The 26,980-nt window shown below is 39.6% G+C and overlaps 1 protein-coding gene across 4 annotated transcripts in view; it reads right to left on the bottom strand.

The window, feature by feature from the left end:
* epha6 (eph receptor A6) overlaps positions 1–26,980 on the bottom strand; it is a 245,183-nt gene that overhangs the window by 90,094 nt on the left and 128,109 nt on the right. The gene's annotated exons all lie outside the window — the stretch shown is intronic.

The raw sequence follows: 26,980 nt of genomic DNA, 5'->3' as shown, positions 1-26,980 counted from the left end.
CTTCTACACACAATTTGTTAACATTATTAGAGCTCTTCCATTCTAAACAGTTCTTTTTTACAGACCAGACGTGTCTTGTCAGCTGATTAATACAGTTGTCACTGTTTTCCTGCCAGTGAAGGCAGGGCAACTCTCTCACACCTGGGATGTGGTCCTCAAGAGGTCGGACAGTAGATGCCGCTGTCACCCTGCCTTCACTGGCAGGAAGACAGCAACAACATCTGTATAAATCAGCTGATAAGACAAGTCACAGGAACATCACGTGACCACTCTAAAGAAGACTACGAGTGAGCAGTCGAAACTGTCAGGTATGAAAAACGAGCCAACTCTGGTCTGTAAAAAAGAACTGTTTAGAATGTATGAAGGATAAAGCAAATGAACTTCATTGGACTATTATTAGAGCTCTCTAGACAAGAAATAACACCCCTATAGTCACCTTTACACTCGACTACTGTATAGACATGCCCCCCTCAACCGGTTATGTGCTAATGATCATCAGCAAGCACTAAAACAGAAGAGGATATTAGATATAATTCGATGAATACTGGAGAATTAATCATCAAACTGTGCTTTTGTTCACAAAACAGCTGTCCGTGAAGTGGCGAGAGCAGAGGAGCAGTGACCGTGAGGGAAAAATCTTCCCATTTTGCGAACATTTTGTGAAGTTCCCATACTCGACTTAAAAAAGAACACATTTTTCTGTTTTATAGAAGCATGGCAAGCCGACGGTATCACCTTAATGCAATACCTGTTGTAGCAAGCTCGGAGCTAACGTCATCCTCAGGATTTATAGCTCAGATAAGTAAGCCCACATAAGCAAAAAAAAAAACACTGGAAAAATGGATTGCATTGGACTGTGGGCGCCGCACGGTGGTCTAGTGGTTAGCATGTTCGCCACACACTCAGTCAGGAGATCAGGAAGACCTGGGTTCGAATCTCCGTTGGGCATCTCTGTGTGGAGTTTGCATGTTCTCCCGTGCGTGCGTGGGTTTTCTCCGGGTACTCCGGCTTCCTCCCACATTCCAAAAACATGCATGTTAGGTTAATTGGAGACTCTAAATTGTCCATAGGTATGAATGTGAGTGTGAATGGTTGTTTGTCTATATGTGCCCTGCGATTGGCTGGCGACCAGTACAGGGTGTACCCCGCCTGTCGCCCGAAGTCAGCTGGGATAGGCTCCAGCATACCCCCACGACCCTAATGAGGATAAGCGGCATAGAAAATTCATGGATGGACTGTGGGCCATTTTTGGCCATACAAGACAAGGTGCTGCAAATCAATAGTAAGAACTGATGTGCATTAGAAAATAGTTAAAGACATTGGAAGTGCTTTGAGTTCACAAAAGTCATTTAGTAGGTTGAATACAGCCAAGGAATAATTTATGCTTTCAATTTAGTGCCACTTTGCCAGGATTACAAACCTTTGTTTTGAGCACCAGCATGCCTTCTGACTATCAGACAGAAGGCACAGTCCCTTCTTCACAGCTAGTGTATTAAATAGTCCAATAACCTTTAAGGAGTTCAAGTGATGGTACGAGTTGAGATGAAAAGAAAGGACTTCATCACTGAAGTGTTCCTGACAGTTTTATAGTAATATCGTTTTAGTGCAAATTTTAACGGCTCGTTGTAAACTTGTGCGAAGAATGAGTGGGCAAACAACAGTAGTTCGGGCACATAGATGCATTGATCTGTTAGCTGGACGCACAGTATGTGATGATTCACATTCGGCCATATAAATAAGTTATTCAGTCCAAAGAGCACAGTGATCATAAAGCATTGGGTCAACTGCTGTTTTTAACCTTGGATCTTTGCACAGCATTGACACAAAAGCTAAAGTATATGACTTGTGAAAGGGAAATTGTTGCATCAGATTGCATCTGTGATTAACTACAATGTGTCAAAATAATTGATCCTAGTACTATAGACTGAATCCCAAATTGACTCAATTTGACATTTATTACCACTTTTATCAACATTCCCTTTAACTCTATGGCCCTTCCATGTGAGAGCATCCACGCAAATATCATCGGACGGGTACAAATTTCACTGCTGCTGTTGTCACCATTCTTATTGATTTAACAAGAGAACACCAGCAGGGCCATTTTGGAGGGATTCACCTTGAAACATCAAGCGTCTGTGTGTGTTTCCATTGCAGTCTGAGATAAATGGAACCTCCGGGAGAGCAAATCACGAGAAAATGGACTTGATTAGGAAAAGAAGTTTTCACACGTGTAGACTACAAATGCATGCAGACACACACTTGGAAATGATTTTAGAGGCCTTGTCTCATTTATTTTTACTTGTTCGTTTGTCCTACTTTAAAGGTAAGGAATCTAACAATGAATATCACCTCAATATTATCTTTTAAACATTTTATCACCTTACTGTTGCTTTTAGCCTTGGACTCAACAGCCCAGGGAACAGATGTTTTTGCAAACTGAAATTATAAAAACCGCATAAAACTTGTTGAAATCAGACACCAGCTGAAGTTAACTTATCATCCATCACAAAACAAATTGAGTAAAACAACTAACATACATTTTTCCCCATCATTATTCCGACAGTTTTCATCATGATTCTTCTCAAAGGCAAAGTGACGAATAATTAATCATTTTAAGCTACAGTGGAACCTTGGTTAACGTCATTAACTTGGTCCAGAGGGTTTTTCCTATTTTTCTTTCACCTCATGTTTGGTTCCAAATGCTGTTACGATGTGGGAATGCATAAAGGTAAGATTTGATATCCTTATTGAGTGCTAATGTGCATATTTGTTCGGTATACAACCTCTCTGAAAGACAAAGTCCATGCTGGTACTGGTGGATGGTGGTTCTGTATTCATTTTGTGCTTTTAATTTGATGTTGTTCCTGTAATACAAAAGTTTTACGCAATACATAATAATAAGATAGATCAGATCGCTAAAATGTACGTATGTTTCACTGAGGTGTTGAAAATCTTTCCCGGTGACTAACTAGTTCGATGCTAATGGTAGCACTCCTAATGCAATACACAGCCATTCTCGACATCAGCCATGGTTGTCACGGCTCGTAACCCACATTGTAACTCGCAGTTCAAAGCAAAAATCAGCGAAGAAACGGCTTGCGTCTAAAAAGTTAGTTGGGACACAACTCCCGACTCGTTCGTTGGGACACTCGTATACCAAGGTACCACTACATACGTATGACAATAAAAACAATACCAATTTTTGGTATTCTTGGTATTTTTGCCTTGGTTCTCATACACTCACTATCTTCAAGTCTTCAATAAAGGTAAAAGTGATGTTAAATGTTCATTTATCCATTTCATTCGTCATATATGTATTTTGCATTGTTTTCCACATGTAAACTATGATCATTCTCTATAAAATGTGTTTTTTCCAAATATTTTGGGGTATCTGGAAATGGAATAATTGGTTTTACATTCTTTTGAATGGGGAAAACAAATATTTGGTTAGAGTACGATTCGGTTTTCAACGGACCCTTTGGAATGATTAATAATGAGAATCCAGGTATCACTTTGTACACAAACATACATTGTCTTTCAACCTGCAGTTAATTACAGGGACAAAAATTCACACACAAACACACAAAACTCTATCACAGTGATAAGTAGCATGGCTCAGGGCATGCCAAGGCTGCAGACATCATTAACCTCTGATACTGCTGTGTCCTTGAGTCACAATCTGTCTGTCAACCCCGACCCCCTCCATACTAGACCCTTTTGACTCTGTCAGCCTAATGGGACCTCCGGTCGACCTTTCCTGAACTGAGGAGATGTTCCTTTTTAAACCTTGTAGCAACATTCTGCCTCAATTTGTTTGGTCAGGCTCTACTCCAAGGCCACAGTGGTGCTCCGCCGTGGCTGACAATGCATCAACTGAACACACACACACACACACACACACACACACACACATACTTGCTACCATGCATCCTCACGGACAGCAGTGTACTCATACAGATTGCGACTAGAAAAAGTCAAACAGTCAAAATCAAATCCTGAACCTCAGAGAACAAGATTTCTCATTTTATATTCATGCACAGAAGTACAAAACAGTACAGCAAAATCCCAAAAAGATGAGAAATTATACAGCAGACAAAATGCATTTGAGTAGCATCATGCTGAATGCAGATGCCTCCATCTCGGTTAGTGGTTAGTGGGAGATGCAGAATCTTGAGAAAGTTCAAGAAAAATGTGGATGGCAATGTGGACATGGGACACAATGATTGGACAGACTACAATAGATCTATATGTGGGTCTTTAGCTGAGAGGTGTTACTTTACCCTGACATGTACCTGTACGTACACACTCACACTCACATTCATACCCAATTTAGAGTCTCCAGTGAGGGGGAGTAGACCGGACTACCCTGAGAAAACCCAGGCACGTGCGCGGAGAACATGCAAACTCCACACAGATGCCGAAAACGGAGATACGAACCCACCTCTCCTGACTGTGTGGCCAACATGCTGGCCACCGTGGGGCATGCGGAAATATGTTATGAGAGAATAAACTTAATCTCTCTCAAGACTTAACAGAACTGACAATTACCGGGATCACACCATACTGACCTTCAAATAATAAGATCATCAAAACAACATCATTTAAAGCATCCATCTGTCTGTTTATATTTATTCCAAGTATCCTAGATCTTTTGTACTACAGATGTGGGTACAGATACTGCTGTCAGCTCTTTAACTGACAAAATGAGATCCAACTCAAGGGGTCTGCTTGACTGATGAGTCGAATAACTGACGTTTAGAGTGCAGCCTTTCTGTACACCTCTGAGGTGAGCACATTTGAGCAGGGAACAAGAAAATAGTTTTCTGACTCACTGGCCTTTGGGGCCCTGGTCAACTGTTGGCCCTCAGCCCAAGGTTAATGGGATCTGGAAGTCATCCAGAACATCTTCACAGCCCCAAGTTGTGGACCATTCGACTCACAGCAGTTAGTAGCTTCTGAGGCCTTCTGATTGATGTTAGGGTTACGACACCATTTTTTAACCTTATAGTGACGATAAAATGAATCTTCGGCAATGTTTGATCTTTTCTTGATTGATGATTTAATCCTGTATATTAGGGAAAAAAAAGAGGACACGGAAACCTGACAGGAATATCATGGTTTTATTGAGTGGCTCTCATATGAACCGGAACTGCATCCTGTGAAATGATGAGCCGTTTGCAAAATACGGACACAATTTCTGCTACACAGATTATATTGACAAAGTACAGGAACTTTGGAAATCCAATAACAATCGTTGCATTTTGTGTCCACCTCATAATTACCAAGCCTCGAACGGCTTCCGTTTTGATTCTAAGACACACCAGCTGCAAAACAAGTAGCTAGGCTAGTTATAATTACAGGGCCAAATGTCTTCATGTGAATAAAACATTAAACGTATGAATATCTAAATATCATGTGGTGTCCAATCATCACGACTGTTATCACTGAAGTGAATCTTCTTGCGAGTGCAAGGTTTTATTTGCCACTATTTTTCCTGAACTGAATGTACAGTTATCTTTTCACGTTTTTTACGATGTGGTGATGATTGAACACTGCAAAAAATAAGCAAGCTTTGAGGACACCTCAACTTTAAAGTTTGGTTCCCTTGTCAGGTTTTTATTCAGCAGGTTCTGAGAACGTGTCACATACTTCTAGCAGGACCCTGCCTGCAAATTATTGTTATGTACTGTACTTACTGTAGAAGACAGATTTAAATACTAGAAAGCATCCAAAGACACAGGTAATCGGACAAAATACCAAACGGTTTCCATTACACACATTTGCTTTTTATACTGAAATAGTTAACATTACAGTTTAACATTAAAAGTGATGAAAGCTACAAAATGTTTTAAATCGTGTTTTGAAATCAAGGTCAGGCTATCCCTTTTGCTCGCAATTTCTGCAAAGACAATAAAAACAACAGTCATTTGTATTACTTTGACATTTGAGTGGTATTGATTTTCTGGCAGGAAATAAAATACGCATGCATCCCACATTTTTAAAGTGGTGCTTTTATTAAAGTACAATGTCAAATCCAAACAATAACATTTACATATAGCTCTGGCAACCCTGTACTGTGTCCTGACTGGTAAACGCATGCATATGTCGGTTTGTTGTTTGCATGAGCGAAGGTCTGTGCAGCAGATGAGTGGTGAATTCTTCTCCCGGTGGTCAGCGAAGGAGAACAATTCCAAGAGGAGCACAATTCTGCAGCATTTACTTGCAGAACCACATCAACAAATGTTGCAGAATAGTTCAGCTCTTGAAATCAAAAGCAGCGTGGTGAGGAGCAGATGCAAATGAGACTAGAATATTGTCGACATGGCAGCACCTGAGCTTCACAAAACTGAACCTAGGTCATTTTTCTCACCTGTAATTTTAGGTAGGTATAAAAACCTCTATTGGAGAAAACACACTGTCACTACCCGGGACAATAACTCCAAATATCTGATAGTCTGGACAGTCTCATTTTGCTCAACAGTATCTCCACATTTATTTGTTAAACAGTACTATACCGCTATAAATACAGTGGAACACCAGTTCAAATGCCCCTGTTTTCCTATGATTTGGTTGTAAAAGCTCTCCCTTTTCCTTAGCTTTTCTTCCTGGTTCTTGGGATGGCATTGCTACTGGAGAAGTAGTCAATGATCACACGGTTTGAAAGGTTTTCAAATTGTATTAAAAACTAAAAGCAATATATTTGGTTACAGCGCTGGACTCTTACATGGACAAGGAAGACTGATGAAGAGCCCAAAATGATGAGTTTACAGAGCATATAAAGCAGTTGCCGCGCCCCTCTAGAAAGTCAACGTTAAATTTGTGTGAAAGTTAAGCTTGTGTGAGAGATTGAGAACCGTGCAGCTTTTGTGTGTCTGTATTTTTACATTAGTCATATGTAAGTGTTGCGCAACAATGATCGTGAGAAACAATTTGACAGACAATGCACTGAGCTCTTAGACTGAAACTAAAGGTGTAGTAACAATATCTAACATGGTTTTTGACAAGAATTTGTGCAACTTTTTTTCCTCTCCAGGTGTTGTCTTGGTTATTGTTCAGTACTGCACATAACAAACTGTTGCCGTGATACCCTTTGTGCATTGCTTGGGTTACACACCCAACAGTCTTGCAATACTTACTGCATCTGTGTAGGCTCTCAGTCGTACAGGAGTTGTCCAACTAGGGAAAGGCTTCTTGAGACGTCATCTGTACTTCTGTGACGAAAGTGTCGGACGTTTCGCTCCTCATCCAAAGAGCTTCGTCAGCGAACTAACAAGTGCTGGTAGCCTAGGCCTTAAATACAGTAAGAGTGGGCGGAATTGGTGTGCCAACACCCTCCTCCTATTGGTTACACTAAGACTGGGAGGAGTTGTGGTCTAATCCTCTCCTTCCATTAGCACCTCCGAACAAAGGGAAGTGTAGCTCCCTGTAGTTGGGTATGAACGACTCTGATACTGGCTCATTAGAATCTATTGTTCTGGTTCAGCCCTGGCTCCACCTCATAATGACACCGACACCTTCTTCACAGAAGTACAGATGACGTCTCAAGAAGCCTTTCCCTCGTAATACTTACTGCAGTTTACACAATACTACTGTAAGGCTCATTCATTTGGCAAACTCAAATTAGAAGGTTAACCAAACAATTAATTTCATTTCCATTATTTCCTGTGGGAAAAACTGATTCAGTTTTCGTACGATTCGGTTTTAGACAATTAATTTCATTTCCATTATTTCCTGTGGGAAAAACTGATTCAGTTTTTGTACGATTCGGTTTTAGACGGACCCTTTGGAAAGAAATGAAAAAGCTACAGGAAGATGAGTTCATGTCTGAGGTTGAATCAACAGCATTAAATTTGTTTTCTTATACACTGCTTAAAGCTGCTAAGCAATATGCAAAGCCACCAAACTCCAAAGATGATGGAAAATCTCTCCTCTTCTGTGGTATCTGTTGAGAAGCAGCTGCAGTGGCACTCTAGAAGCGACCTTTAATAGTTTTTCATGCAATCAGGAACGATACTCTCTGACACTCTAAATGAAAAGCCTTCTCCGCTGCACATCCGCCCTCCTCCTCCTCCTCCTCCTCTTCATTAGCTGATGTAAGTGCGATCTCTGATTTGCACTTGAGGATTAGTTTGCTTGAGAACCCATCTCTGCTGAGGTGTTGAGAATGGTGTTGTTTAGTTAGAGACAGAAATCGCTCCTCATCAGCATTGTATGAATATTAATACCGATAAACCACAGTGTGTTGGCTTTATTAATGCTGCTTTAAAACGCACGTCTAATATTAGCTTTCCGCGCACATACCCTCGCAGGTGACACATTGTTTGTGTAGGAATGTGCTGCTATTTGCAAAGTACAGATTTCAGGACAATATGTTTGGAATTGGTTGCTACCTGATTGAAATCCCGATCATGAGTTACTCTGCCAACTGTCTGGTGATCACAGGGCAGGTAAATGAGTATTGAACCAGTGTCTTGGTTTGTTGGGATGAATGAGGACAGGTAAAGGACAAAGAGCTGCCAGAACCTCAAGCTACAACCAGGTCGATATGCAATTGGACAGCGACACCAGTTTTGTAATTTTGCATCTCTGCACCCCCCGCAATGGATGTGAAACACAACAGAAGCAAAACACACGGTTAAAGCAAAAGACACTCAAAGGTTTGAATACAAATATTTATTTAATTGTTCATTTTCTTCCGCTGGGGCGAAAACAAAAACATTGCATTCACTATTTATAGATTACAGCCTTCTTTATTCTTTTCACAGGCTCTAAAGCAGTGATCCTCAACTGTTGGGTCTTAATCTTCCACTTTTATTCTGAAGGTAATTTCTTGTGCAGTCATCTATTAATACTATTATTCCAGGGGTGTCCAAACTTTTTCTAGCAAGGGCCGCAAATGGAAACAAAAAAATGTGGGAGCCATTTTGATATTTTTATTTTATGAAAAGGCTAAAAACAAAGACATTTTACATGTATTTTAATGTCAGCCTTGCGTTATAGGTGACTAATAATTATTATTATCCACATTTCAGCTTTTCCTCGTTACATTAGACCTTTTTGCTCTTTTTTTTCCATTGTTGCTGTTGGTTTTTTTGGTTTAATTTAATTTCTACAATGTGCCGCGAGGCAATAAAAAGAGCTGTGGGCCACAAATGGCCCCCGGACCACACTTTGGACACCCTTGTATTATTCCATAGGGGGCGACCATGCGCAGTAGTGTTATTTGAAACCAGCTGTCAAAGAAGACCAACGGAGTTTGTTAGTACTGTAGTCTACTGCCATGAAGATGTTGAAAATGACAATCCTGTCGCTTGTTGAGCCATGAAAATGCTCAGACTTCCTTCCCTCCAAAAAAATAAGTTTATCTTGGTCTTATTTTTAAGACCAAATAGGTGTTAATTACAATTTGTGTTAGTTACTCAAAGCAATTAAAAAAAATAGGTGTCATGCAACACTCACTTTTTCCACACTCACATTTCACAAAAATTAGCATTGTACAGTAGATTAGTGATTTATCATCTTTCGTCCTCGTTTTGCTAAGGTGAGAAAAATCAGAGCATGCACTGTAAACATGTCGATGTAGACTCTCAGTCATCCAGGTCATGGACAACTGCAAATGTGACGCATCCTACCTTTTGCTGCTATTATTGTTCATTGTTTGTATATAGTCTGAATTAACGCCTGTTTGCCATGCTACTGTGTAAACATGCTCCATAGATGCATATTGTTGGCCCATGTTACACTTGTACTGTTCCAACCAAACAATCTGAATTAAAATGAATTCAAGCTGACAGACAGAAAATGTAAATTTAGACATTCCATTCCATTTAAAGCGGGAAAACTCCTGGTGAATGTGTTTCCTCAGTTATTTAAACTTGATTTATTGTACTAGTTTCCCCCGGTTTAATTAGACTACAATCCTGTTGTTGGTGGTTTGTTGAATGAAATTGGGCTTTGCTGAGATAACATGAGTGCAGATTCATTATTGGAAATGTAACTGAGGCAATAAGCTGTTTTATGCTCGCCATTTTAAAAGGCAACCGTTTTAACAAGGCTAATCAGTGCTAATTATCTCTGCCATTGACTGCACAAAGAGTGTAAGCGACTCTACAAAAGATTCAAGCACTCACACATCACGCTCTCCCCCGCGATAATATAACTGCTCGATGCAAATTGAACTTTACATCTCAATTGGAATTAAATGTTGTTTTTAATGATACCAGTAAGGTATACTGTAAAGTGACAGGTACTGAAAAAATGACTGGCGTAGTACGCTCTTATTTAAAGAGAGTCTTTTGGTAAATAAACTGACAGTAGCGAAGCCCTCAAACACTGAGAATCATGTTGGAGGCAAACACTGCTGATGGGGGTTTTGGGATGGACAGTGAAAGTGAGTTTTAATATCACTGTCTGACAGTTTGAAAACCCTGACCTGTATCTTTCATTTATGAGCATAAGCTATAAAGAAAAAGCACATAAATCTGAGGCTAATTGTTGAAGGAGGCTGGGACAACCACTGTCATTGCAATCAAGGGAATCCCAGAAAACCCTGCAAGTACCACAGTACACCGCATTCAGAGGGAACACATAAAATGCAGCAGTCATGAGAATGAAGAAGTATAGGACATGGTGATGGATGGATGGATGGATAGATGCTTTATTGATCTCCAAGAGAAATTTACATATGTTGATGAAGTACAGCATGGTGGCCGATATTTTTGTCTAACGAAAGTAGATTTTGCTGATATGTGGCCAGTCTAAATGGGAAAGTACTACCTTAATTACATATGTTGCCACTTATTTTCATTCCGCAGATATTGATGTGAGGAGATTAAAGACGCAGTGTGACGTTTCACGAGTAATTATAGCCAACGAGCATGAAATAAGCAAAGCGAGGGTTTATATTTTGACCATTTATTGGTTTGTTAGTTATTTAGCAGGTGAAGGAATTTATGAGTCAAACATTGTCATACTACTGTAATGACTGTTTCTTCTTTACAACCTGTCTTCCTGCTTCTTTGGCCCACGTTGCTATTGGAGAACTAGTCAATGATCATTCAATTGAAAAGATTTGCACATTGTATCAAAAAATAGACCAATATATTTGGTTACAGCACTGGACTCTATCATCAATGGGGAAGATCAAGGAAGAAGCCCAGAATGACAGTACACAAAGCAGTTGCTGCGTCCCTCAAGAAGGAGAAAGTGAAATTTAAGTTTGTGTATGAGAGAGAGAGTAAAATACACCTGTGGTGTTTGCCTCTTGTCCCAGTATTTTTCCATGAGTCATATGTAAGTGTTTCACAACTTTGATTGTGCTATGTGAGTGTGTGTGTCAAGAAGACCTTCTATGAAAAGCTACGAGACTGAATATATATGTGTAACAATAATATCTAACATGACCAAATAATACACTGGATAAATAAATTTTTCTGCATGTTATCAATTATACAACTATTATACAGTGGTACCTCAATATTTATTAATTCGTTCCCAAAGGTGCAACAAAAGAAACTTACAAAAACTGACACAATTTTTCCCATAATAAGGGTATCATGTAAATCAAATTAACACCCAAAATGCATTTTATTGATACTAATTATAGTTTAACATGCTGAAAACATATGTGAAATAATTCTAAATGATGACTGGATGGAACTTAGTGTTGATGCGGACTTCCCTTACAACATGGATGTTTATTCTAAGATAAAAGCCGGGGGAAGTAAGATGACTGTAGGAAGAGGTTTTTTACACACCGGATCCAGAGGGCTACAAACCAGGACAGGACGTGTTGCTATGGGAACCCGAGCCAAGTGTAGAGCTCCAAAGATCCCCCCTTCTTGATCTGAGTGGTTAAAGGACTACACCTCTCGGCAGAGGCAAGACAGCGGCAGACATTCTGGAGCACAACCATGCTACGCCAGGATGTTTTTCCATTCTCATGAGATTGTACATTTTTGCTTCAATCAATCACACTGTCACGGTTAATATGAAATTGACAGCCGCTTGGTAGGTCTTTATTAGACATAAAACGAACACCCTAGGAAGGGTGACCTTCCTGCATCACCCTCATGTTTGTCTCTTGACAGGTTTAAGCAATGTGCAACAAAGTCTGGACAAGCACAGAACAAAACTGCAATAATAATGTTATAGCGCTGAGGATTGCCCATTGATAATAAACACCACAGAAACAGTACTGGACTTATTGTAAGTCAATGTACCGGCAAAATGATTGGGGCTTTTATTCTAAAAGATAAAGCTGGTCATCACAATTCCCTCTGAAAGTGCGTGTGAATGCCGTGCGATGCTGTCAGCCAGTTTAAGAAATGAACTGAGGGCTATCTGGCAATCTGATGGAATGGCTGGTTAGCACTTTCAGAATACATCATGACATCATTGCTGCATTATTACATCAGCCCATTGTTTTGGAACCGGTGGTGTTCTCAACCATTCTGAACAAGCTCCATATTGTTCTTTCATGATTCTTTTTGGACTCTCAATAGCAGCGGCACACAATAACCTAATATGTCTACTTTAACGCTTCCATGATCATGGCTTTCTCTATGAATATGAATCATGAGTTGAAATACCTCAAACCAAGAAGACCACTATATACCGTATACTGTTATTGGACCAGCATGTTGAGGCTAAATATCATACAAGACCAGGGTCACAGCTGAACATTCAATGACATTCTCACAAAGACAATGACTACATCCCAGGTTTATTGGATTCTATTAGATGTGGCCCACATCATTCACTTCATCTAAATACTGTATATAATGAAATGTACTTTCTCTCCAATGTCATATAAGCATAAACTTTTACACTCGGATGAGGAGCCAGTATATTCTTTTCTTCTCTGCTTTCTGTCTGATCTACGGAGTTTAATAGTGTTTAATAAGGCAGACATTACACTGGTATAATCCCACTCTGTCATGCACCGACACACAGCCAATTCCATTTCCATCGCCTCAGCTGTTTTCTTTGCGCTCTGAAAGCTCATTTCAATGCACAAAACGGGGCTTCAAATATCAATTACGAATGATCGGCGAGAGAGCTGATGGATGGAACATTTCTTTAAATCCTACAGTATTTTATTCTGTCTATTCCATTGTTGAATATGCTTTTTTAAAAAATCCTTTGGTAAACAAAACTGCACTACAACATGTTTTTAAAGTTGTTTTAACCTATGAAGACATGATAAACCATTATACTGTGTGGCCTTATCCTGCATCCTTGTTGGCTGCAGACTTGAAGGGAGACTAATGGTATTTAATTTACAGTGATTTGTCATCACTCATCTTTGTGTCCTGCCTCCCTAGCAGATTGTGCTGCGTTGCAAAGTGCTGCTTATTTTAGACTGACCTCTATTGTATATAATGTAGTAAATATTGCTAATACTCCGTGAGACCAGATTCCTGTAGACCTTGAACATTTTACTCTTTACACCTCTGTCTGGAAAATATGGTTTGTTCCTGCGCTTATGAAATGTTTTGTGTCCTATTTGACTAATATTAGTTAGAATTATGCATCATATGTGTGTATTTCTGCTAAGATACACATTAATGTCGCCCTGATTATCTGCTCCGAAACAAGTCCTCCACATGCTTTTCACCTGATTCAAATAGCCTTGGGTGTCTAAGTAGGTGAGTCCACCCGTCATCGTCTCTGTCCCTCACAGAAGGAAGAGATTACCCCTCCCCTAGTACATGTGGTTTCTTATATTTACTAACCTTTTAGCATGAATAGTCAGACATTTTCTCTAGAAGCCCCCTGTTCAGCTTGTATTGATTTATCTCCTTGCCTGCAAGTTTTATTAAATTCTACCTCTCATTATTCTCTCATTACTCTCAAAGTCCTTGAATTCTCTCATTACTCTCAAAGAACTTGAATTGTCTCTTGTCTATTTTGCAGATGGTAGCATATTTTCCTTTGCCATCCTCTCGGAGACTGGTTAGAAATATGAGGCACTACAAGTTAATGACTGTTGTTCATTCTTACATATAAAAAAAAACTTGATTTTGTTTAGACAACGACCATGCTAAATGTAAATTTAAATAGTAAATGTATCATCTAGCTTACATGTGGATGAAACGTTTGACATTACTGCTTCCGACCGTGCATGGATGTCACAAATTCCATTCAAAGGCATTTTGGTAGTTCTCCATCCATTTATTTTCTATGCCGCTTATTCTAATTAGGATCGCAGGGGCATGCTGGAGCCTATCCCGGCTGATGTCAGGCGTGAGGTGGGGTACACCCTGGACTGGTCGCCAGCCAATCGCAGGGCACACGTACTAGTGCGGCTCTGCGTGTGCGACTCAGGCTGGGTGAGTGTTTACACCGTCTTGTGTTTTACCGCTTTAATGTAAGCTAGCGTTTTACAATGCCTGCTAATGGCGTGCAGGTTCTGAGTCAAAAAGACAAGAGGCATGTTTCTTCTTGCACCCAGCTCGTCATAGCCGAAAATCATAAGAGAAATACCCGCCTATCATAACCCCTCAGGGTTAATACAGTGGATAAAAAAGTAGCAGATTTATGGTGCAACATTTTTTTTCTCATAAAATGTTTTTTCTGCAGGAAAAAAAACATTTCAGTCATCATAAATCAGTAATAATTTATACACATGTGATAATCCAGGTAAAATGTACAGGATAAATGTGCCACAGTTATAGAGCCAACAATTTCTACATGTTTATGCCATTTTTATTACTCATGCTTTTTTTGCCATTTGCTGGTGGTCCCAGAAGGTAAACCCCGCAACATCTACAGTATTGGAAAAAGGGAGAAAGAAGGAAGCTGCGCAAAGAAATTACAAAATAAAATTAAGTAAAGCCATAATGTTGGCACAGGTACAATAATTATTACATATTCTCTGTTTGAACTTCATGGCCATTTTGGGTTGTGGGCAGAAAATACAGTATCCACAACGGAAGCATGTGTGTGTACTGCTAGACATTACACAGTCTAATAACTAGTGCATTGTCAGTCTAATTGCGTCTCATAGAGGCCTTTATAATACACACATTCATCCCAGCCCCATGATACACACACACACACACACTCACACACACACACACACGCACACGCACACACACACACACTCACCTAGCACAATTGGAGTTGCCCAACATTTAGATATGTCTCATGGCGAACTATTGGGAAACACACAATAGATTCATTGTTCTCACTCACACCAGCTTAACTCTCATGTTTACACAAACTTAGCTTTCACTTTCCAGGCACAGAAGCTTAAGTTTCACTTACTCGAAGTGTGCAGCAATGCTATATAGATTCTGTGTGCTTTTACTCCGGGCTCTCCCTCGAGCTTCCTCATTGAGTCCAGCATCCTTGCATCCTTGTTAGAATATATTTCTGCAGACGAACCGAATATTCAGTTACAAGGTAGCAAGCTAGCAATGACACAGGAGACATGGCAGGACGGCACGAAGGAGATTGATTGACAATGGTCTACAGCCAACCAGGACGCAGAAAACAATGGGCGGTGCAGACAGACGAGAGAGGGAAGTGATAGACACTCCAGTTCCCACAATGCAATTCTTGTAATAAAAAAAAACTGAACAAATTCCGCTAAACAGCGAATCCGCGAAATGTGAACCGCGATAGAATGAGGAAACACTGTATTTCCGTGAATCCAATCCACGAATGCGATTTAAGAACCTATGTTAAAAATAACAACTTTTTTTTAGTGTGTGATGAGCAAAATGAAAGAAGTTGGAAACAGCAGACTGCCTTGTGACTGACCTTCCATACAACTAAGTAAGGCGCCTATGCATTAATGAAATCTGGGTGTGCTGTGGTGCGTAACTTCCAATAATTTATATCTGAAAGTCGACAGGCAGCTGCGGCTTCGACAGATCTCACCGTTGTTCCTAGTTTGTGTAATTAGTTTAGTGTTATTGCGTTCACGTGGAACGGGGGGGGCGGGGGCAAAATTTGTTATTGATTTTTAACTGAACACAGTGGGGAGACAAATGTGCTCAACATGATCAATAAATCATATCTGAATACATCAGCTTCCCGCCAACTGGAAAATGAAGCAGTGACTGGTCCTCTGTTCATAATTGAAATTAAGAATGGAGTAATATGTGCAGCGTCATTTTCATTCTAGTATTCTGCATCTTAGGCATGCACCTGGTAAAGACATGTTTGTGTATCATATTCATTCAAACTAACTGAAAATATTCCTTAAAGCAGTTCCTTGATGGATGAAAGTAGAGACTAGAGATGGTGCATATTGGCTTTCTTACCAATATCGGAGATACCAATACTTTATTACCAATATCAAAATGTCCATTATAGTCCGTGAAACTGCCTTCTTCTCTAATTGTTCATCCTCTGGTCCTCATCTTCCAAGGCAGTGGATCCACTTTAAAAGCCTCCTGCCGTTCACTAATCACATTGACCACCAGCATTCAAATTAAAGCTGTCGTTACCACTGCTGGATGCCACTGGTCACAAGAGCGTGACTTCTAGAACACACAATTATGGAAACACGCTTCTGCTATACATTTACTGGTAAGAAACAGCAGACTATAATAATCAATTTATGGACAGAGAGGGTCAATCTTAATTCAGACAATATAAATAGAGCTATACTTCATGTTTCTTTTTTTTTTTTTACAATGACAGATACAGTGCAAGTAATGTAAGTCTATGTATTCATCATCATGAATATTGCTTGTAAATATTTGATATGGTCCATCAGCAATACTGACAGCATGTACAGTGGTTAGTGTAGTCTTATTTATGTTCCTTTTGCTATTGCTACTGGATCATTTCTCCAGAAATTGTGTGATTTAATGCTTGCAGCACAATGTATACTGTACATTGGAGGGATTCATATTTGTATAATAAAGTTTGAAATTGCCGGCAATAGTATACCCTGCCTGTTGCCCAAAGTCTGCTTGGATAGGCTCCAGCATAACCCTGCAACCCTAGTGAGGACAAGCGGCATAGAAAATGGATGGATGGATGTTTGAAATTAAAATGGATGGGGGGGGCAATGCAGTCTGCAGTGGAAGTACATTTGATGGACGGACTACCAATGGAGATCCTGATTATAAACTATGATGTAATAAAACCTCTTTTCATTGCCCCTTTAACTGCTTGACAGAATAGGGAGAAGAATACAGAGAATCACATAATAATAAAAAACATGTACGTTGTCATAAAAGGGCCTATGGAGGTTGTTACAGGAGAGCAGTGATGGGGATTTTGGCTCTTGTAATGCGAGGCGGCTCTTTTCGCGTGACTCCCTAAAAAGAGTAATTATATCAAATGTTTATTATGAATATGGCTTTATTTATAAATAGATACTTTATTAAACTCCAAGAAAAATTCATATTTCCAGCAGCAAAATGTCATAATGAACTTTAATCACTTAATGACAAAAGTAAATAAAACAACCAAGGCAAGACATGAGAGACAAGAAAAATAAGAACATAGAATAATAATAAATAAACAAATCAGTATGGAAACGATCGCGTCAAATTTGCTGAGCATGGAACAGATTGCTACAAAAATCAAATAAAATAAAATAAAATAAAATAAAATAAAATAAAATAAAATAAAATAAAATAAAATAAAATAAAATAGGTATCCATCACAATTACACAAAAAGGTACCATCTGATTGTGTGCATTATGTGTACATTTCCATTATTTTCTCTATTTACATGCAGTGCAACAACACAACATCTACAAACAATTACACCAAACGCAAACCTAAATTAAAATGCCATGCATCCAGCCATCCGTTTTTTGTACCGCGGGTTGTGGGTATGCTGGAGCCTATCCCAGCTGTCTTTGGGTGAGAGGCAGGGTACACCCTGGACTGGTCTAAACTAAAATGTGCAAAACTTACAAGACAAAGCAGCAACCAGGTAACAACTTTTAGTAGTCTTTAAAGAATATTGGCATTCAGAAACGGAAAGTGCCTCAGCTTTTGTTTCCTGCTACTCATGTTCCTCACCTTTCCAGCATTAAGCCTCAAATTATGTAGCAACCTTGGTCTCCCTCCCTCCTGTTCGTGTGCTCACGACTGTGCGGTGCGTGTAACCCCTCCCTCCCCCTTCTGGCCAGTGTCGACACATACGGCACCACACATTTTGACAAATCACACGAGGCTTCAGGAGAAAAACAGCCCTGAAAAAAAAGCTGGCTCGCTCACTTCAAAGAGCTGGCTCCCGTTGTTCACTTCAAAGATGGATGACCCATCACGACAAGATAGTGACAATATTGATTTGTTCTGGCGGAATTGTCTGTTGTCTGCAAATAATCCAGTTTGCCACCAACAAACTTTTCTGGCCGCCTCACTCTGACATCTGACAAGTTCCTTCAGAATCACAAAAGTATATATTGTACATTAAAAATACTCTTTAAGTAACATAAATGCGTAAAAAGTGTTTGCTTTAAAGCAGCCAAGAGAGACTTGGCATAAACAGAGAAAGCCAGAGCTGAAAATGCATGGCTGAAACGATTCAAAAGTCAACTGTAAGAGTTCTCCTTCATCATAACCAACCGTAGCTCGCGACACACCAGAGGGCTATACATTTTATTTGAGTTGAGGGTGTTTGTCATAATGCAGCTATGATGTTCCTCAAAGCCTGCATAATACATTCACAAGACTCCCCGGGGTGTCCCTCTCGCACACAGACACTATATCAACATAAACATATTCAAATCAGTTTAAGTTGCTCAGCGTGCTGCTCTCCAATAATTCTACGGAGCCAAAACGGCCCCTTGAGCCAGCCCTTCTCTTCGATGTACAAATGCAGAGAAGTAATAAAACGAGAATACTTGCTGATACAGAAGCGAAAGGTTCTTTTTTAAATGTGAGCATCGTGAACTGTGTAGCTCCACTTCTAAATAAAATGCAGATAAAGCTTGGTGAAAGGATTTAATTAAGTACACATCTCCATTTCCCCTAAGCAATTAAACCCCGGTGGAGTCCTCCAGCAGTTCAAATATATTATAAAAATGTTTGATGTGAATGGTTGATGCTAAAGCACATTAGCTGATCCACACGCACACGCAGGATCTGAAGTATTTTCAATTTGGTAGCTTAATTTAGCTTAAGCGTAATTTATTTATGCTGAAATTGTTTTAGCATCAAACATTTCATTTAAGTAGAACCCTGTCATCTTATTTGGTTAATAGATTTGATGAATGACATATTGCATCCTAAATTTCATTAATATACTCGTGATTGTGCAATAAGACATATAAGACATATGGTAGCAGATGACAGGAGGAAAATAAACATAACAAACCACTTGTACAGTAATTACAGTGGCTGAAATAAATGTGCTCGTTTATGGTGGTTAATTGGTTCCAGACCTGGCCGTGATAAGTGATTTTCTGCAAAGTAGGATTCCTTATTTATAAATGTAATATTTTCGTAGTTTGAGCATGCAGAAACCTGTTTACGACCTTCTAAATAGCTTTTTTTTAAAAACATTTTTAGAGCCCTCTAGAATGAAGTAATACACCTATAGTCACCTTTGCACTCGTAGTACTAAAGCATAATAAGAGAAAATAAGACATACGTACGTATAAGACACTAAAATATATAATATAGACTAACACATATTAGCATTGGGAAAGGTTTTTGGGACGGACCGGGTGGGGGGTGTCCATTAAATAAAAGGTGAAAAATGAATACAGACACACCATCCACCAGTACGTGCCTGGATTTTATTTAACATAAGATTATAACATAACATCGCTGTTTGATGTGTGAGGGAAAAGGCGAATCATCTTGAGGTTGCGCATCAAACAAATATGCACATGAGCACTAAACAGCGTCATCAAACCTTACCTTCATGCATTCCCACATAGTATTAGCATATGGGACCAAATGTGAAAAATACAGAAGCTATAGTAGTCTATCAACAAGGGAGAAAGTTAGCATATGCAAACAACTATTCAAGGATAGTCGAACAAAGTGGGACGAGTTGTAAATACAATGAAACGGAAAAACTTTGGGATTTCTAACAGTATATTATTTTTTTTAATAAAATGATGGCCTATATATCCAAAATTGATTAACATACATTCAATGTGGTTATTGACAAATTAGTTTTTTTTAATGTGTATTTTCTTTTTTATCATTGCACCTGAAAGTTTCCGCGGCCTGGTGGTTGTGGGCCGCTGCTGTACAGTACTTCCTGGCTACATAAACGCCCATCCATCCATTTTCTATACCGCTTCTCCTCTTTAGGGTCGCGGGGGCATGCTGGAGCCTATCCCAGCTGACTTTGGGCGACAGGCGGGGTACACCCTGGACTGGTCGCCAGCCAATCGCAGGGCACATATAGACAAACAACCATTCACACTCACATTCATACCTATGGACAATTTAGAGTCGCCAATTAACCTAACATGCATGTTTTTGGAATGTGGGAGGAAGCCGGAGTACCCGGAGAAAACGCACGGGGAGAACATGCAAACTCCACACAGAAATGCTTCCCGATCTTACTGTGTTGGCCAACATGCTAACCACTAGACCACCGTGTGGCGCTACATAGACAGTATATTCATATACTGTAAAATTCCAAACACCTCGTGACCAGTGTACACTACTACATATGACAGCATCTTAATGCATCTTTTGAATGACTTATATTTGTATTTAAGTTCATTAAGTCATTTTTATGCTTGAAAATGCTTAGGCAATGCTAAGCCACAAATACATATATTTTCTTATATATGCATATTTTTTCTTACGAATAATAGGCCGCACTCAACCTTATTAATTAATATTTTTTTTAAAAACGTGATAGATTGAAGCTGCAAAATTCGAAGCACGCCATTGAGAGGGATTACTGTGAAACCGCACACAGTACATCTGGCACGCAATCATTTGGTTATTATTTGGCAACACAGCGTCTGCAAGAGGTTAGAGCACATGTGTCAAACTCAAGGCCTGCGGGCCAAATGTGGCCCGCCATGTCATTTTATGTGGCCCGCGAGAGCAGTTAAATAGGTCAAAAGCTTGCTCTGATCAAAAACTACATTTCCCACAATGCCTGTCGACTATGATACACGATGTGACGGCTCACCGCCACTAAACGGCAGTGTTTCCACATCAATTCCAACGAGTGGAAGTGAGAATGAAATAATGATCCAAAATGTCAAGGAAGAGAAAAGTTGATGCGGATGAAAGACTGTTTCACTGGGGATGGCGAGTCCTTATTTGTGCTTCAAGGAGAAACACCGGTCGGTCTTTTGTGTTACGAAGCGCTGTCGGTTGTTAGAGAGTACAAACACGGAGCAAAGTACGCCAAAGCTAGCCTTCAAGAAAAGCAACAAATTGCCCAAGAATTAAAAGGCAAACTGCGGTTGCAGCAGAGTGTGTTCACGAAATCCGAAGCCAAAAACAATGCGGCAGTGGAAGCTAGCTTTATTGTGGCTGAAGAAATTGCCCACGCTTCCAAGACTTTTTCAGAGGGAACGTTTTTTGAAGCAGCGCACGCTGAAGGTCTGTGAGCAGGTGTGTCCCGACCAATTATAGACTTTCAAAAGTATCACTTTTTAGGTTAGATACGAACCTAAAAACTTGACCAATGTACAGTAGTTATAAATGGAGTCAACTTTTATTTTGTAATTTTTAGTTGATTAGGTATTATTTATGTGTAGCTGCTGTTGCAATGATTTAGTGTTTGCAGGTTTTATGTGTGCATGCAGACAAATTATTGTAATCAAACCATCAGTTGGATGCAAGGCAGTGTGCAGCCTCTTCTTTTTTTGTAAAACGCTACATCTGTCATACGTGTTCTTAGCAGCTCACAATTGTTGATTTTACAGTAATTAAGCCCATTTTAACTTTGACAAAAACGTTTTGAACAAAGTCATGACTTGTGTTTGAAGTTATTTTTCTTTATTCACTTGGATAGTTTGACCCCTGATCGATGGGGCAGTGTGGGTTTCGTAAACTGACGAATTCAACAGATTTATGTTCTAACAGAGGCAACAAGCAAACATATTTTTTTCTATGCAACTGTAATGTTTGTCACTTGAATAAGTAATACATTCAGAGTTATTTAACATTAAGGAGTAGTTCTGTTTATTTTACATTACATTCGATTACATTTAGTTATATTTATTATATTATGCTGATGGTGAAAATGAGTTGGACACCCCTGGGTTAGAGGGACAATCTGACATGTATGCACGCTCCCCAAAATATACAATTTAATATACACTAAATGCATGAGTCAGTAAATGAGGTTGAAATAAGTTATCAAACAACTAAAGAGGACGTTTTAATGATCACATCCACCTCAAAAGTTCTGTGGAAAAAAAAAAAAAGAGAGTAGTGCGGGAGTTTAATATTCCGGCACATCTGACAAAGCAAACCCCGTGAGCTTCTTCTTGGGAGGATATTGCCATCAAGGTGTGTTGGAATCCTACATAATGCCTCCGATATAAGGAAGAGGAAGTTTTCTGACTCTCTAGCTAACCTTGAGCATCTGTCACTAAGGATGTTTACTTATTACCAAGATTTTGAAAAAACAAGCACCACAGAAGCAAGTTTCATTTTCAGGCTCGAGAAACAATTAGTGAGGAAGGTGCAATATTAAACAAAATATTAAAAAAGAAAAAAAAAATCTGATGAAGAATGAGCTCTCTGGAGGCAATGAGTAATGTACACGCAACAAAAATGTCAACGCAACATTTTTGTTTTGCTCCCCATCTTTCATCTATGTACACAAAAGGCCTATTTATCTCACATGTTGTTCACAAATCTGCCTAAATGTGTGTTAGTAAGCACTTCTCCTTTACGGAGACAATCCATCCACCTCACAGGTGTGGCATATCAAGATGCTGACTGGACAGCATGTTTGTTGCACAGGTGTGCCTTAGGCTGGCTACAACAAAAGGCCACTCCAAAGCGTGGAGTTTTATCACACAGCACACTGCCACAGATGTCGCAAAGTGTTGCGGGAGCACGCAATAGCCATGCTGACTGCAGGGATGTCCACCACAGCTGCTGCCTTTAAAGTGAATGTTCATTTCAGTACTGTGAGTAAAACCTACAGTTTAATATCACATACTATAGACAAAAAGAATAAATCCCCACCTAATTGCGTGGCCAGATGGATTTACTAACAGATTCCTTCTCTTGAGCATCCAGTGACACTGACAGCACTATCAGATAGACCCATCGGAACAGTGAGTGTGTGTGTGTGCGTGTGTGTGTGTGTGTGTGTGTGCCTGTGTGGGCTGACGAGGCTTCAACATGGCAGATTGTGGATACCGAGACATCAGTGTGATTGCTAAGAAATGAGGGACGTGCCAATTTAATTTTGGCAACCGAGGTTTGGTTTCTACTGTTTTCTTGGCAAAAAAAATACAATATTATTACACAAGATGGAAAGTGTGACTTAAAAGCTCACTTCAAATATACCAACGTATTTTGAAGTGGATGTTGCTGTAAATCTGTGAGCACATTACTGTGTATAATTATGACTGACATTCTGTAAGGAAACACAAGACACGCATAATCTTTACGCTTAATACCACAAAATAATACAGTGAATCCTTGGTTAGCATATGCCCTTAGTTAGCATATTTTCGGTTAATATAGAAAATTTAGGCCAAAACGTTCTCTCGGTTGGCATACATTTTCCGGTTAGCGTCCAATATGGCGTGCGACATGTCGTGTTATTAATACACTGCGTGAGTCCAACTGTGTTCTTAATGTATTTTTAACACAAAACGTCCTTGTTAGCACCTATTAGCTTGCTAAGACATGGAAACAGGAACCGGAAGTCAGCGCCACGCCTGTGATGTCATCCATCAGTGGTTGACTCGGCTAACTCAGTTAGCGCCACAAGTCTCAAAACATGTCTTTATAGTTTTACAATAATAGTTTTACATGCTGAAAACGATTCTAAAGGTATATAAATGATGAATGAAAGGGATAAATGAACATTTAAGGTTACTTTTACCCTAAGATTGGCTGGCGACCAGTCCAGGGTGTACCCCGCCTCTCGCCTGAAGTCAGCTGGGATAGGCTCCAGCCTACCCCCGCGACTCTAATGAGGATAAGCGGCATAGAAAATAAATGGATGGATGGATGGATGGAGGTTACTTTTACCTTCATTGAAGGTATTGGTAAAGACACAATGTGGCAGCGAGATCGACACAGACACCACCTTCGTGTTATGGCATAACTTCCATCAATCCATCCCTTTTCTATACCGCTTCTCCTCATTAGGGTCGCATTTTCAATTTCATCATGAAATAATAGTTTAGGAAGCGAACGTGTAGAAAACACTGATTTCTGTAGTAGAGTTCATGATGCCAAGCAAAGCCAGTAAACAATACACTTTTTTTCGACGTAACTAGCCGCTACAAGTGAACAGATAACTTTTGTTATAGATATAGACATCTTACCGCAGAGTTAGTTCATCCATAATCGGAATAATAAAGATGAAAGTTGCATCTTCGTGTGTAGCTTGAAACGCTGCGGGGGAGCAAGCGCAAATCAGGAGGGGAGCTTCATGTCAGCTGACTGATGTCATATGACAACTACAAAGTGACGTTTACGCGATTTACCAAAACTACCTTGGCAATCTACCGGGAGCTCGACGTAATGGCCACCGATGTGCTAAAACATCCCAAGTTATTATTTTGCACATGACGGAGTTTGTTTTCTAAAGTTTGCCTCGTCTCCTCTTCAGGTAAAACCTCCTTGCATGCTTGGATCCCCGTAGAGATGTGAGAGAACAGGACTACCTTGTGTCTCCTCAGGCATATGATTGAAGGCCGAATCACTCCCCCTGAGGAGGAAACTGCAGATTTGTGAAAATTGTCCTCTACACCAAAGTGTCACGAATGCCAATAAGCACAGCGTCTCTTTATAACTGCCAGAAACTAACAGAGTTACACCACAAGTCTTAGAAAAATAAGTTGGAAGTGCCAGCACTTTGATAAGAAAGGTGAGAAAGGATTTAAGAAAGAAGTCATTGGAAAACTCGAAAGTGTTTTCAGAAAAGGTAAAAGTGATGTTAAATGTTGTATGTGGTTAATGTTGTCATATATCCATTAAATTCATCATTTATATGTATTTTGCATTGTTTTTTGCATGTGAAGCTATAGTTATTCTCTCTAAAATGTGCTTTGTGTTAATATTTGTGGAACTAATTCATTGGATTTACATTCTTCACCGTTTATGTCAAGGTATGCATGTCAGCCTAGAGGTGCCACTTGACCCTGTAACATGTGATCCACATGTAGCAACTTCTTGTGGTACAGGAACCCCTCGTTTATCGCAATTAACTTGTTCCAGACCCGACCGTGATCCGTGAATTTCCGCAAAGTAAATCATAAATCAAATACTTTCATAGTTACAGCGTAGAAAACCTGTTTACGACCTTCTAAATATGTTTTTAACATTATTAGAACCCTCTAGACATGAAATAACACAACTATAGTCACCTTTACAATCATATTACTCAATATAGTAGCCATAATAAGAGAAAATAAGCTATTTAAAAAATAAACAAGACTTGTGCTCGTACCACTGCACGCTGTGAAACACAAACACAACAATGGAGAAGCTGCAGCACGCAGTGATACAAACGGAGACAAAATAACACCTGAGCGATTGAGTTGTCTGACTGTTTTGTGGGCAATGGTTTTGTGATGCAAATGTATTACTCTTTTGAACGCATATTGTTTTGAGAAGCAAAACGCTTAACTTAAGAGACCCCAGCAACTAGCCGCAACTACTTTCCTCCACAACAAAAAACGACCAGAACTCAGCTCACAGGACGACATGGGGGGAAAGTCACTGCTGATGGGGATGAATTTAATGTCAAAACATCCGAACTATCCATTTAAACCAACGAGGATTGTGAAATAGAAAGAAATGCAAGTAAATTAGATATGATCTCTTCAATGTGCCAAGAAATTGGAATTAAAGCAGTGTTTATGGTTTGGTAGGGAGCATAAAGTTCATACCCCGAAGCAATGGACAAGGTTTAAGTGGTCTGATGTGTGCAGGTTTACAGTGTTCCAGAGGGATGGGCACATCAGTGTATGAAGAGTTGGATAACTATACCGACAAGGCTGCTTTTGCTTCAACTGGTTCTGTCGATGTTCAGCAATGTTTTAAGCCCCACTTTGATGTCAGCTGACTGCCCGACGAAATTGGTTAGCAGTGTTTTTATGAATAGATTTCTTTTCTTCACTGACGGCAGGGATGTGTTCCAAAATGACAATAACATGACTCATCAGGCTTAAATTTGCAAATGAGCACTTCCGGAAGCATGAGACATCATTTTCACAGACTGATGAGCTGTCCAACTCTCCCATCATTAATACAAAATCTTGTATAAGCTTACTGAATCATGCCACTTTAAAAAGCTGTCATCACACAACGCCTTTTCAATTTTGGGTCATTGTGATCGAGCAAGGTTTCCAATACATGTATTAATTTTTAATTATAAGACGGCATGGTAAGTAAATGCAGATCTGGCAACCTTGAAGATATTAATTACAGTAGTACAGTAATCCCCCGTTTACCATGGTTGATTGGTTCCAGACCCGACCGTGATAAGTGAATTTCCGCGATGTAGGATTCCTTATTTATACATCAAATATTTTCATAGTTGGAGCATAGAAAACCTGTTTATGACCTTCTAAGTAAGTTTATTTTAGCATTATTAGAGCCCTATAGACATGAAATAACACCCCTATAGTTACCTTTACAGGAGTATTACCCAATATAGTAGACATAATAAGAGCAAAGAAGACATACGAGACATAATATAGACTCACACGTTAACACTGGGGGAGTTCTGTATAGTTGTTCCTTTTTTAAATCCAGTTTCTGTACAGTACTTCCTGTGGTGGCTATTGTGTCATCAATGCAACATTACTGACAAGTACTGACCTGTGTAGAAGACTACATATCACAACATATTTGAATGCATCTTCTGAAT

Source organism: Dunckerocampus dactyliophorus, chromosome 9 (genome assembly GCF_027744805.1).
Source record: "Dunckerocampus dactyliophorus isolate RoL2022-P2 chromosome 9, RoL_Ddac_1.1, whole genome shotgun sequence".
NCBI lineage: Eukaryota > Metazoa > Chordata > Actinopteri > Syngnathiformes > Syngnathidae > Dunckerocampus > Dunckerocampus dactyliophorus.
This window is presented reverse-complemented; position numbering and strand designations above follow the sequence as displayed.